Source organism: Pseudopipra pipra, chromosome 7 (genome assembly GCF_036250125.1).
Source record: "Pseudopipra pipra isolate bDixPip1 chromosome 7, bDixPip1.hap1, whole genome shotgun sequence".
Taxonomy (NCBI): Eukaryota; Metazoa; Chordata; class Aves; order Passeriformes; family Pipridae; genus Pseudopipra; species Pseudopipra pipra.
Genome location: NC_087555.1, coordinates 39,194,664 through 39,209,371, shown reverse-complemented (window position 1 = coordinate 39,209,371; position 14,708 = coordinate 39,194,664). Strand labels below are relative to the sequence as shown.

The window sequence follows — 14,708 nt, the reverse complement described above, 5'->3', positions numbered from 1 at the left end:
TTCAATTATTTTTTGGTTAAACAAATTTAAGTAAATGTCTAACTCATTCAGAAATGGCAGTTCCCTCCTTCCCTGCCCCGTTGTCCAGCACCTTGTGCCTGTTCCAAAGAATATCCTTGGACGTTTCCAGCAGATTCCTGAGCAGCAGAAAGATCTTGAGAAGCAATTCCTGTGGGTGCAGGAGCAAATGCCAAGTATGAAAATGCTCTTGGAAGAGGATGGGCTCCATCACTTCAGCAGGGCCAAGATTGCACCCGAAATCTGAATCCTCCCTGGAGCCCCCGGAGCGTTCCCATGGCAGATTGGAGTGGAAAAGCCTGTGGATGCAGTGAGTACAGAAACAGCTCAGATCCATGGAGCTGCTTCCCCATATAAGTTTTCCCACCTCACACCTGCCCTTGGATCGGTACCTCTCCAGGATGGATTTGGGGAAGCCTTGGGAGCACCAGGATGGAAAAAAATGTCTCAGGCTTGATGATGGTTCCCAGATTGGCTGCATCTGGTAATTCCCATGGGGGCTGGGACTGAGGCAGGATGTTCTCCTACAGGAGTGGGATTTTTTAACACTCTACAGTTACTACTGCAAAATTGATATATTAAAGTGGACTTTGGGAAAGTCAGTGTAACTTCATCACAAAATATGGGATTGAGACACCCATTTCCACCATTTCTTTGGCACAGCCAGCTGGAAACAGCCCAAATAGGAGTTCATCCATGGGTTTACTCCCTCTTTTTCTCTGGATTTAGGCTCTGTTCCTGGCAAAACTGCAGCAGCTCATCAGGGCTGAGAATTTGGATATTGTTCTGTGGGAATGTGGAAGGTTTTCCAGCATCAGAAATCGTGGGGAGAAGGTCCCTGTGGGTGCTGAGCTGCATCCCCAGAGGATGCTGTGGAAGGGGCAGAGCATGGAAGGGATTTACTTTGGAAGAAGCTGGGAACTAAATATCTGGTGATGCAGAGGAGATCTTTTGATCTTCGATTTGCTGTTCAAATCTATTGAAGATGTATGTCCAAAATATTTTAGTTTTTCTTAATTTTGGTGGATTTTTCCAGTTTGTTTTGTTGTTGTTGTTGGGTGGGTGCGTTTTTTGTTGGGTTTTAGTTTGGTCTGGTTTTATTTTGCTGTTGTTTCGGGTTCTTTTTTCTCATTTGTTTTTAGTTTAGGCAGTTTTTTTGTGGTAGTCACAGTGGGGTTTGTTTGTTTTGTTTTGTTCTTGGATTTTGGCTTGTTTTGGCTGTTTCTGTTGTTGTTTCAGATTCTTTTTTTCTGTTTGTTTGGGTTTTTTTGGTTGGTTGGGTTGGTTTTTTTAGGGGTGGTGTTTTAGTGGGTTTTTTTGTTTGGTTTTGGTTTGTTGAGTTGTTTTTGGTTTTTGGTTTTTTTTGTTGGCCAGCTGCCTCTGCAGAGATTTGGGTTTCAGAGATCTTCCATGATACCTCACGGGAGCAGAGATGATGCTGCAGCCCTGCAACTCCCCCCAGGCCCCCGTGGTAGTAATTAATAAGAAGTCAAGTTCTGAACTAACTGCGACAAATTGGAAAGCTGGGAATTGGGAGATAAGAGCGGAGGGTCACAGTTTATTTGTAACCGGGTTATCGAATCATAATAAGCACTTAGAGCAAAAAGCGTCATAAAAGAAAATAGGGAGGTACAAGAACCCTGCAGTAATTGGGTTTTCCCACACAAATAAGATCCATGTAGCAGAAGAATTTCCCTTTGAAGGGGCCGTTATGGATTTGGGGTCCCCGGTTTCCATTAGCCCCTCGTCGGCACCGGCCCAGTGCAAGGCAGATAAAATGCATAAAACATCCCCAACATTTGATATCTTAATCCTATTTGCTCCTATTTCCCAATGTTCCCCAGTGTGACCAGAAGAAAAAAATCACGAAATTGCAAGAGGGATAATACAACGTCCAGTCCCTTTCATGAAAATACAGAAATTATAGTCCTTGTTCTTTTGAGTGTTTTTCTGTTTTTAAATGTTTGGCAATTGATTTTAAAAAGTTTTAAAGTTCCAGTTTCGTGCACCATAAGCTTAGGGAGTTAACCAGGAAAAAAAAGCATTCATTTACAGATTTTAGTCTTTAGAGCTTTGGGATTTCTTCCTTGTATTCAGAGAGGAGGGAATTAAGGGATAAAAGCAGAATAAGGAAATAAAGAATAGATAGGAAATATATAAAATATAAATAGGAAATAAAGAAAATATAAGTTTATATTCTGGGGGCATAAAAATGGAAGGTGAAGTGTTGACTCTGTAGCACACAACTGTCACCAGACTGAAAATACTCCTGCGTTCTTGAGCAGAACACTTGGACTTGGTTTATTTTCATTTTCCCCAGGATTTAGAAGCTGAACGGCACTAATAGATTTTTGTTCAGATGTGCTCACTGAGGACTATTTCCAAGGTCACTTCTAGGCTGCTGGCTGGCTTCCTGGAAAATGCAGAATGGTTGGGAGGGCCCCTGTGCTCAGCACAAGCCTTTGTGTTGCCTGGTGGGGAGGGAACGTGCAGGAGGGGCAGGTGGGAATTGGGATGTTGCCTCTCCTGGCTCTTGGTGAAGCATCATCCCAACACCCCGTGGGGCTGGTTTGGGCTCTGCAGAAGCCTTTCAGTGTCCATCCCACCGTGGAACTCATTGCTTAGCTGATACCTGCTCCTCTCAGTCTGTGTTTGCCAGCCCCAGGTGACAACAGATGCCACCACAGCGTTTAACCCTGGCACAGCCTGAGCCAGGAGTCCTCACCCACCTTTGCTGTGCTGCCTCAGCTCCAGCATCTCCTGGTATTTTCACAGAATCATGGAATCCCTGAGGCTGGAAAAGCCCTCCCAGCCCATGGATCCCCCCTTTACCCATCCCCACCTTGTCCCCCAGCCCAGAGCACTGAGTGCCACGGCCAGGCCTTCCTGGGACACCTCCAGGGTGGGCACTCCAAACCTCCCTGGGCAGCCCCTGCCAAGGTCTGACCACCCTTTCCATGAGAAATTCCTCCTGATGTCCCACCTTTCCCCTGGCACAGCCTGAGGCCGTTCCCTCTCCTCCTGTCCCTTGTTCCCTGGGAGCAGAGCCCGACCCCCCCCCGGCTCCCCCCTCCTGTCAGGGGGTTGGAGAGGGTTTTAGATTTTGGTCTCTGCATGTTTTTCTTTCACAGCAGTGCAGGGCTGGTTTCTGCAGGGGTTGCTCTGCAGGTCTCCCTCTCACACCCTGCTCACATTCCATGGGCAGCACAGTCGTGAGGACCCCAAGCCGAGGGGCAGCCTCAGCTCCAGGCTGGTTCAGGGGGAACCCAAGTGCCTTCCATTCCTGCCCTGCCCCAGTTGGAAGCCCAGGTAACCCTGGGCCCGAGAGGGAGCACCATTTCCTGGGAATATCAGTCTTTCCAAGCATCTCTTCTAATTAATTAGGTTTCATTCCCATCCCCGCATCGTCTGCCTAACAAACTATTTCTGGTGCTGCAGAGCTCTGGGGGCTCAGGATTGCTGATGGAGGGCTTGTGAAATGAGAATTGGCTGAGAGGGGCTGTTTCCTGCAGCGGAAAACCGAGCTCCTCCATGGAGACAGAGCCCTGGGAACTACAAACTGCGTGGGGTGAGTCACTGCTGCTTCCCAGCTCGGGGGGAATTGGGCTGAGTGTTCAGAAGTGTCAGGATTTTTTTATGCTTTTAAAAGAAAATTAATTTAATTTAATCTTATTTTATTTCATTTTATTTTAGTCCAGTAGGAAGGTGGAGATGCCCAAGCTGTGCTGGATCAGAGCAAGAGATGACACTTTGCAGCAGGAGCCAGCATTTCCTCCCTCTCCTGCCCCTGAGCAGTTACACTTGCAGGAGGAGAGAAGCCTCCAGGTGTGAGTGCACGTGGAGGGATTGTTCTTTGGCAGGTGTGCTTTGGGTGAGGTGGTTGTGCACGAAGAGAAGCCCCTGTGTGGCTCTGGTGGCTCTGTTCAGTCTGAGGGCTGTGCCAGCACTGCAGATCCACCAGGAGATCAGTTGTGGACAGTTTGGGATGGGTGGTCCCCATCCCTGTGGGGAGATATCCACTTTATCCAGCACGCCCTAAGGAGGGATTTCTCAGTGATAAAGAGCTCTGGGTAATGAAGTCTAAACAAACACCATCTTTCTAATAGAGTTTTTGTTTGACCAATGTGGCAGAAAATCTTTTCTACCCACCCAGGTGGTGGGGATGCCTTTGGGATGGGAAACGTTGCCTCGTGGAGCAGACAGGTACAGACGGGTACGGCCTTGTCACTGCTTCTCTGAGGAGTCTGACTGCTGGAAAAGGCCATTTTCTTCTTCCTCTGTGAGTGTCCCACCTGTGGGGGCATGGACAGAGCTTCTCCCAGCCCAGAGCATCCTGGGATCCAGCGGCAGGGAGTGAGTTGGTGGGGTGGGATGGTGTCTGGTGGCCGTGGTCCTTCTGGCTTCCCATCCACCATCCAGTGGCAGAAAGAGCAAAACCCCCTCGTGCCTGAGAAATGCTCCCAGTGCAGAGACTGGCTGTGGAAAATCGCTGTTAGGTGGGGCTGCGGCCTCTGAATCGCCGCCCTTAGTTTATGAAAATTATAATTATTTTGATTTTTGTCCACAGACAGCTTGAAATGTTGCAAAACTCTGCAGGTGCTCTCCCGTTATAACAAAACCCCAGAACAGATGGTGCAAGGTACCAGGCCAGCTCAAGGGATTAAAGCAAGGCTTTTGAAATTTAAAATTAAAGCTGGGTGATCTTGGGAAAATGTACCTGCCAAACGATCTTGCTTAAAAAAAAAAAGTTCTCCAAGTTCTCCCTACAAGCTGATTTAAATTCAAATGAGGCAAAAATTGGGCACTTTAAAAGTGCTTAAGAGAGGATTAAAAATCTGCGAGCAAGAAGAAAGGGGATGGATATGAATTATTTGTTGTTGCAGGAGGATTTTTTTTTTTTTTTTTTTTTTTTTTTTTTTTTTTTTTTGTGGCCAAAAGCACGTTTTTCTCTTCATTTTCTCGGTAGCGCTTCAGTGGCTGGTGGGGAAAGGCTTTGCTAACCTTTCCTTGCCATTGTCTGCTGCTCGGAGGGTGAAGGGAGTGAGCACACGGCCTCGCCCGGGCGCTCGGGAGGAGCAGTGATCCCGCGGGGCCGAGCCGGGAGCGCCCGGAGCAGGGACCGGCGGGGATGGAGGGGGGACCGCATCCCGGCAGGGATGGAGAGGGGAGCGGCATCCCGGCAGGGATGGAGATGGGAGAGGCATCCCGGCAGGGATGGAGATGGGAGAGGCATCCCGGCAGGGATGGAGATGGGACCGCATCCCGGCAGGGATGGAGATGGGACCGCATCCCGGCAGGGATGGAGATGGGACCGCATCCCGGCGGGGATGGAGATGGGACCGCATCCCGGCGGGGATGGAGATGGGAGCGGCATCCCGGCAGGGACGGGCAGGCACCGCGCCCCGCGCTCGGGGCCCGCGGCCGGGCTCTTCCTGGCAGCTGGAGACGGGCTTTGCTCTGTTCCGAGGGTGTAAAACTCCTTCCCAAACGCAGCAGTTCAAAGGCAGAGGGCTCCGGGGGTGAGCGCGGTCCCCCCTTCCCCGGCAGACGGGAGCGCGGGGCCGAGCTCCAGATGTCCCCTTTGTCTCGGCACCATTGTTTCCCAGCTCGGAGCAATTCCCATTCCTCACTGGCACGGGACGCTGTTTCCTGCGTCCGTTGTTGGTTTTTTTTTTTTATTATTTTTTTTTAAATCGCTCTTAATCGCGAGCCTAGTGGGGGCATTTAGGTTCACAATGAGCAAAAAGCCTCCTGGGTGAAAAAGCCGCAATCTCCCCGGCTTTGATGGCCTTGTTGGCCAGAATGTGGGACTCCAGCAAACACTCTGCTCCAGCTCCATTGAAACCAGAAAGGGCTGGCAAATCCTGCGACGCTGGCCGGTGTTTGCTGAAGCCTTTGTTAACGTGTTAGATAACCGATTAATCACAACTTCGATATTCATATGCAAAATGTGCCTGGAGGACAATTTAATCATTTATTACGAGCACTTTATGTATTTACTTTCCCTTTCCCCTCCCGTCCGAGGAGCCGTGCTCATTACCCGGGGGGTGCCCGCGGTGGGACGGGACACCGGGAGCCGCATGGAAAAGGGGAAAACTGCACAAAGTTTCAGCCCACGCCGTGTTTTGGTGGGGATTTGAAAGCCGGTGTGATTAAAGTAATTGAAAGGTTCTCTCTTATTTTCCTTTCCCGTTCCTGTCTCGTCTTGTCACATTAAAGGTTTTTAAGGACTTTAATTAGGTGTGTTGGTTACGGAGCCGACAGAGAGCAGCCCCTTCCACGCCCAGAGCCTTGATGGAAGATGATCACTGTGGCAGGTACAGCCTGCCAAGATGAACCGGTATAAATTAACCAGGAAAGGTTAAATTAGAGTAAAATGAGGATTGTAGACCAATCTAGGAAGCAAAGTTAATTCTGAGCCGGTGCTCTCAGCTGCAGCTGGGTGGACGACTCGGGATTAGGAAGCCTTTCCATGGGGATCATTGTTAATAGTTTCTTTAAAAATAAATTCTGGTGTGGAAGGATGAGTCAAGGCTGGGAACTGTCTGGGAGGACAGTGCGAGTCTTGTACAAAATCTTATTTTCCAAGCAGTGCAGAAAAGTGTATTTTTTAAGCTCTGTGTAGAAAGCAAAGGTAACAAACACTTGTGAGGGCAACTAACAGGTCTGGGCCTGCTGAATTCTGGGTATCCCCAGGGGTGCTCTGGACCCTGTGGACTCCCCTGGGCTTATTCCAGCCCATTTGTGTCTTCCTTGCATGACTCTTCCTGCCCCAGCACCTTCATGGATCCCGTGCCACTGCTCCCCAGCCACCCCAGGCAGCTGTTTTCCCCACGGGATGTTGTCCCAGAGCATCCCAGCACCAGGGACGACCTTGGCCACGACTCATCTCAGACATCCTGTCGTGGCAGCACCAGGTATTTTGGATGGACCCACCTGGTCATGTTTTCAGTGGTCATGACTGAAAAAAATAGCAGTGTGATAACAATATATAAATGGTTTTTTGTTAATTTTTATATTTAAATTACTATACAGTACACAGGAAGACAGTATTACCTGTGGATTGCTCTTGTTCACTTTTTTAACTCTCCTATAGTACTGTTGAACAGTGCAAGCAAGCAGAGATTGATCCTATTCTTTACTTGAATTAAAAAAAGAATAATCATTGTTGTGTTTTCTCAGGATGTCTGTTTGCTTTGATATTCAATTACAGGGTTCATTAAATCAAGGGCCCCACCGCTATATTTCATCTTTCCTTTGCTCTGTGATGCTGTGGGGTGTGTTACACACACAGTGCATGAGGCAAAAGCACGAGGCTGCCTCGTTGCCTGCGCTTCAGAACTAGAATTTGCCACCTCAAATCGGTGGGAAGTTGCAGTATTCCCAAACCTGGAGCCTCACCCCTTGGCAGCACGTCCACAGCCGGCACTGCACCGGCGTGTGCTGCTCCCACACTCGGCTCTCCCGAGCTCTAATAGCCAGGAAAAATGTTTCTAATTTGTTTGACGGTCTTTAATCTGCCCCTTTGTTTGAGTGGTTGGTGTTGAAGTATTTTTTCAAGGACTTTCGTGGTTGCTATAGATATTTTATTCCGTAACAAGGATTACATTGCGTGTAATCCCGCGAAAAGATACAGCAATTAATTTGAAAATTGCTTAAGGAGTCGATAAGTATTTAAAACCTTAATTACGTCTAACCTTGTTTTCTCTTGCAGCTCAGTCAGGCACAGCCTGGGGAGAGGGGGAATGGCCTCGTGCCGTGTCAGCATCACCTTCCCAGAGCCTCCCGGTGCCTCTGCCCCCACCAGCCGGGGCGGGAAGAGCCCGGATCGGCCCCGCGGAGCTCCCGGGCGCGGGGAAGTCGTTCTTTAAAGCTCTGGAGAGATGCAGTGCATTTATCAGCTCTGAGTGGATATCATTGTGTTTATAACAGAGTGGAGGCACCATGCAATTTTGCTCTTGAAATTGGTTTATATAGATGACTGGTTGCTGTGAAGTGTGTGTCAGAGTTGCATGCAGCCGTTATGAAGTAGTACAATTGTCATCGCTTCTTACATGGTTGTTGAGAAGAGCTTGAGAGCCCAGCTCAGTCAGCTGTTGAATAGATAACCCAACACAGTTAACGTGGCATACATTGTAAAGAATTACATGCCTGCTACAATGAGCTCTGGGCCTTTGGTCTAGATAATAATCCTGGTGGGTGTACCACGTGTAGAGCCTGTCTGATCGCTCAGATATGACTGACGAAACAGAAAGAAAAATGTCAGTCTGCGAGAAGAAAAATGCTGCTGTAAGTTTGTTTAAGGCTCACGCGCCGCCCGGGTTAACCCCAACCCTCCCGAAGGCTGTCAGGCCGCCTGTGCCTCTCCTGGGCTCCCTCCGAGGTGGCACCGGGGTCTGTCAGCTGCGATGAGGGCTCTGGCCATCTCTGCCCGCCGTGGTGGCCTCGTCTCCTCGGTTCCCAGCCAGCCCAGTCCCCGTGTCAGCTCATGTTTGTGCCGCGGGAGCCTCGCGCCTCCGAGAAGGGGGAGCGTTCGCGGCTGCTTAAGTGCCGTGGCACAACTCATCCCAGGGAACTGGAGTGATAATCGAGCTGGCAATGGGGACTGGGCTGGGGGAGCAGTAATTAATACTGCTGGCAAATTAGTGAGATAAGTAAATAAGTGGAGATCAGCCCCTCGGCGGGGAGATGAACGTGTGCGAGGGATGCGGTCACGGCCCTGGGGCACCGCGGAGCTGGGGGAGGCCAAGGCCAGGGCTGATGCTCTGCTTGGGTGCAGCAGCACCCATGGCCAGCTCACCTCACCTGGGGAGGCTTTGCACTGGCCTTTGGCACCTCTAACCCCTTGTGCTGCTCCTGCAGGGTGTGATGGAGCATCCATGGATTGCACGTGTGAAGGACAGGGGCCACCAAGGTGTTCATGCCCATTGCCTGCCCGCTGCTGGAGGAGAAGGAGGGCTGAGCTCTCCTCCCAGGCTTTGCACAAACAGATTTTTAAATTTCTTTTGTGCTACAAAATCGGTATTTCCTTTATACTTCCTGATTTTTGTGCATGCATTTGGAGAGGAGGCAGTTTTGTAGCAATACAGCTGCATGTGCTGAAGCTGCTGCTGGGATTCATGAATGACCTGCACGTGGTTTGAGCCAGTCCAGGCCTGGCCTTGGCAGGGTGAGGGCAGGGACACACCGTGGTGACAACTGTCCCTCAGGCACCAATGGTGACGTCTGTCCATGAGAAATTCGGGGTTGCTGTGTCCGTGAGACTCTGTCTCCAGAGGCTGCTCTTTATTTACCTCAGGGCTCAAATACCACTGGACCAACTTGACACCTGAAAATTGCAATTTGACAGTTGAAAATTGATTTTCGGATATTTTAACGCCACGTCCGAGGATCATTTTTGTTTGCCTGAGTGACTGTGGGATGGAGTTGGCCAGAAAGGTGGGATCCCTTGGAAAAGCCCAAGCAGGAAGAGCTGATGTTTGGTGACAGGGGTTTCAGCCACTCCATCCAGGTGTGTTTTAAAGAGCACCATTGTGGGGGTGGTGTTTGTGCCGTGGCAAACTCAGGGCTGTTCCAGGGTTATTCCAGTAAGAGCTGCTCACACGAACTCCTGCAAACAGCTTTGCTTCATTTTGGGGTGTTTTTCACAGCAGTCAAATACTGGTGCTTTATTTATGACACCAATAATACTCCTGTGCCACAACAGGACACTTTTATTGCTGGGTTTGAAGTATTTGCATTTTTATTTAAAAGTCTGAGCCAAGCAGCAATTGGAAAAAAAATCTCAACAGGAATAAATAAGAATTTGACAAAAATATGCATTGGGGGCCCCTAAAGAGCTGAGCAGCAGAGAAGGGAGCTCAGCCTTTCCATCCAGGGTGGCTTCAGGAGGGGAGGGGGGGCAGTGGTGGCCATGTGGGTCACTGGGGTAGCCTCCCCCTCACCCACATTGCTCAGCCCTGGAAATGGTTTCACAAACAGTGGTTTATGACTGAGTTTTGCTATTACAAACACTTTTATTTTCTCTTTCTGGTACAGTCTCTTGAAAGAAGTCACCTTCCAGGAGCTGTAGCTGAAAATACCGAGCAATGGAGCTGCCAATCTACCCTTTTTTTTTGGTAAAAGCTTGAAGTAGTCTTATATTGTCCACTTATTTGGTTCAGGAAAGAGTTCAAAGCTCATCCCAGCAGATGAAAAAAAAAAAATCTCAGAAAAATCCAAGCAGTACCTGTGTTAAATTCTAGTCTCACAGAAAAAGAAAGGCTGAGAGAAATTATTAGTGTTAATAATAGGAATATAGGAGCTGAAGGTATCATTTTGCAGGTAAGGAACAGATACTCACACTGGTGCAGGAGCTTTTCCCTTCCTTGTGGTGGATTCCCATCCTTTAAACAGCCAAACTGGGGCTTTCTAGTTGAGATTCTCGGAATTGCCCTCTGGAGGCACCTGTCTGTTCCTCTGAATACTTTAACTGAAATCAATAGCAAGAGGATGCTCTTCGGTATTTGACCAAAAAACAGGCCCCTCATATCTTTTTTCACAGTAATCTTAAGAGATATAATCCTTCAACTGATGCTGGAGGATTTTGTTCCTGTACCCACCCGACATATGTTTATGCATTTTAATATGAAAGCCTCTCTAATGGCTCCCATTCAAATCCCAGGCTAATGATGCAAAGTGTGCAGCAGGAAATGCAGCAATTCCTCACAGTTTCTGTCGCTGCATTTTACTTACGGCTCCCGTTCAGCAACCTGGCACAAACCTCTTACAAAACTGAGAAAACAGAGTTTCAGAGAAAGCCCTTAAATTATGTGCTTGATTTTCTTAATATAGAAGAGGGGTTCAGTTTGGGGTTTGGGTCCACCACCAGCTCAGTACTAATTTGCAGGGGGCTTGTTTGGGAAGTGATCCCCGGAGCGAAGGTGGGAGTCGCTGGCAGTGGGAGATCCCATCCCTGCAGCTTGTCCTGGATTCATTCCCAGGTGGCTGCAGCCAGTGTGCTGATGCTGGGAAGGTTATGCTTCCAGCCCCAGGTGGGAGTGGGCATGAGGTTTGCTTTGCAGAGAGGGCACAGCCTTGTTGGATGCTCAGGATCCCTCCCGTCCGGAGCCGGCTCTGGGTGACGCTCTTTGGGAAGATGGGGCTGGGGAAAAATAACCAAAGGAGGAATGCTCTGCAGAAATGCCTGGGATACCCACCCAGAGGTGTAGGCACACTTATGTATTTCAGAGAGCTGCCTGCCTGCTGCTCTCCCCAGGGGGGACACGGGTGTCCCCTGCCCTGGAGGGGGCTGTGGGTGCCGTGCCCTGCCCAGGGACACACACGCTTTTTCCACCCTTGCCTTTTCTTTTTCCCTTGTCACATTTATCCTCTCAAAATGTTGAATTATGTTTGCAGGCATGGAAAGATGGAATTTCAGTGCCTGTTCCCCACTATGTGTAAGGGGGAGCCGGGGGTTGGTGGCTGAACAGGAGCACAGCTCCAAGGAACAGGAATTTTGTCTGGTCCAGCAGTGCCGGATGCAGCGTAAAAACTTACAGGTCTGTTGTGGCTCTGAAATCTGGGAAAATGTAAGGGGCTTTGTTCTAATATGGGGGATTTTTTTCAGCTTAAGTGGTTTGGGAACTCTTTTTTTCTCAGGTAAAGTAGTTTTATTTTAATAACTGCGACCAGCTCTGTTTGTGTCTTTTAGCCACCAATCCCCACCGCGACTGCGTTTCTTTGCTAATGGAAACAAAAGGTGAGAGAACTAAAAATAATAATAAAAATACTTCAGATGTCTACACTTGAATTCAATTAATGCCTCCATCTTAGTCTATCAAACACTTGAGAGAGCCACAATAAGAGGAAATATAGATATAAGTGCCTAAACAAAGTGGCCAACGGTTGCACAGGCACATAAATCACCCCCTCTTCATGAAAATGCTCAAAGAATCAAATGATCACTTTTATTTTCTCCATTTACTTAAGCTACTTTCACCTTAAAAACATGCAAATAATATTAAAGCCACACAAATGAGATTACCTTTGCTGCTGCCAGAGGCAGAAGTGGGAGCCCATCCTGGTGGCTGAGCAGAGACCAGAGTTCTCCTCCTGGCCGTGTGTTTTACAAGGAGTTGTGATTTGCTCAGAGCATTTGAAGGAAGCCAGTGAATTATGTTATTTTTTTAAAGTGTAAATCCCTGGGGATAAGTTAGAAAATGCTTCAGTGCTTTTTAAAATAGCATTTTGCTTGAGTGGTGGCTTGGCTGGCGCTGCAGACCAGAATTATTTCTTTATTTCTGGGGTCCAGGGTTGGATTCCTGCCCCTGCATCGCTTCCCCCGAGCCTTTGCATTGCACCCCACGCTCCTTGGGAAAGTCATTAAAGTCCCTCTGTTTTCCTTTCAGTGGTCATTATCTGTTAGGCAAACTCCACCCCAAAGGAGACCATCCTCCCTTAAAGAATAATGAAATTGGTTTGTTATTTTTCTCTCTCTGATTTTTCTGTAGCACCAGGGAAGAAACGTGGTCAGAGATGAGGGAGAATGATCCCTGGGATGTCCCATCACCTGAAACTGAGAGCAAGCACAGCAAGGAGAGCACCCTTTGTACACCAAACCAGGGCTGAAGGTGAGGTCTAAGCACACACTGAGGTGTTCTCACTTCTTCTGTACCATAACACCTGGGTCCCGTGGTCACAGATTTACTTAAACCATGTCTGGCACTGTACAAACCCAGCACAGCAAAATCTTTCCTGCTGCAGGGAGTGGCCTCAGAGGTGCCTCTCACCACGGGTGCTGGTGGGGATGGTGCCAGTCCTCGTGCAGGTGGTGTTGGTTTGCAGGATCGGGGCAGAACTTGAAAAGAATTCGTTTTCATACCCTGTGCTTTGGGAAACTTGGTGTGGAGTAAGGAGGTGTCCTTGGCAAAACAGAAGAGAAGAGAACAAAACTAGGCTTCAGCACCAAAGTAGAGGTTTGGGGGAAGAATCTTTCATTGAATCCCAGACTGGTTTGGGTGGGAAGGGACCTTAAAGCCCATCCAGTGCCACCCCCTGCCATGGGCAGGGACACCTTCCACCAGCCCAGGTTGCTGCAAGCCTGTCCAACCTGGCCTTGGACACTTCCAGGGATCCAGGGGCAGCCACAGCTTGGGCCTTTATCTCTAGAAAACACACTTTACTGAGAACAAAATGTGTGGGACCACAAACACCTCCATTTTTGTTTACAGCTGACAAACACTGTCCAGCCAGAGAGCTGCAGTTCCTGCTGCCCCACCTCAGGCTCTGGACACAGAAACAGTTCAGGAGTCCAGGCTCTGGCTGGCAGTTTAACTTAGCTGTCCCATCTTTTGGAAGACAGCTGGGCTCGAGCAGAGAGCAGGGAAGGAGCAGAGGGCTCAGTGCATGGTCAGCTTGGTCTTGGCTCACACCATCCAAAGTCACTCGTCCTGCCCAGCATGGGCCCAGCTTAAAGAGGTGATATTCAGGTCTTGCTACAGATACTCAGGTTTGGATCTCTTCCCCCTGTGCCAGGGATGCCCAGAAATACCAAAACATTTATTATCATTTCAAATTTCAAGATTTCTATGAAGTATTATGACAAAATACCCCTGATTTATTTACCAGGGTAATTCTAAAAGTATTTTCATTTTAGCATTAAATTGTACATGTATTCCACAAAAAAAAAAAAAAGCATCATAAGGGGTGATAAAAATATCTTTGAAAATATCGTGTATCATTAAAAAAAACGCTTCAGTTTTTCTTTCCTTAAGGGCCAGGTTTGAGCATAAAGGGACTGATAACTCATGTCCAGCCCTGCCTGATGTGGCTCTGTTCAGGGGAAGGCACAGATGTGGTGTCCCCAGAGGTGTCACCCCCTGGACACCTTCAGAGCATCCTTCCATGGCACCCACAGGGGCAGATGTTTTACCTCTCCCCCACCTTTGTATCCCCAGTGTTGGGCAGGGAGACATTTCCATGGCTGCACGTGCACGTGTGTTTATACCCAGAAGTCTCAATCCCAGCCTGAATTTCCAGGAGATAAATCCGTGTTTGCAGTTGGCAGGAAAAATGCCTAAATGTCACTGGGATATTTCTTACCTGCTCCTAACAATTATTATTTTTAGGAGGATCATTATGCAGTAGGGTCCTTTCTCCACTTAAGCTGAAATATTTCCCTCCCGTAGGAAAACCACAAGTCAACACCTTTTAAGATTGGGATTTATTTTTTTCCCCCCCATCTCATCCTTCACTCCTGCATCATTAATTTAATCTGTAATTGTAAAAACATTAAAATCCTCGCTCACTCGTGCCCATTGGTTACTCTGGGGTGCTGAAACAATCCATCCCCTTACACCAGAAGATAATTTGCCGGGTAATTCCGTTAAACCCCAAACTGAGGCACATTTTCGTGGCGATACCGTTCATATATCAGGAGTAAATAAAATGTTTAGTGGGAGGCACATTAATTATCGCCTTCATCTACCGGTGTTTAAAAGTAAGAAATAATTAAAGGTGCTTTAATAGGATGTGGTGGTGGGGGAGCGGATCGTTGTGAGTGGCTGGAGGTGCTGCCTCTCCCTCGAGAGCAGGAATTTATGCCCAACACCCCGCTGATTGTTCAGGAGGTAAAGAACCAATGGCTGCGTGTACAGAGGTTTAATTTAAAGTGTGTTTCTCACTAGGCTGCTCACAACACTTAATTAAAC

The 14,708-nt window shown here is 48.4% G+C and overlaps 1 long non-coding RNA gene across 1 annotated transcript; it reads left to right on the top strand.

The window, feature by feature from the left end:
• The first annotated feature begins 5,147 nt into the window (after window positions 1-5,147).
• LOC135417497 (uncharacterized) lies at window positions 5,148-14,264 on the top strand. The gene is made up of 3 exons (XR_010432066.1): window positions 5,148-11,558; window positions 11,711-11,758; window positions 12,510-14,264. It is a non-coding gene; the product is annotated as an uncharacterized LOC135417497 (long non-coding RNA).
• Window positions 14,265-14,708: the final 444 nt, after the last annotated feature.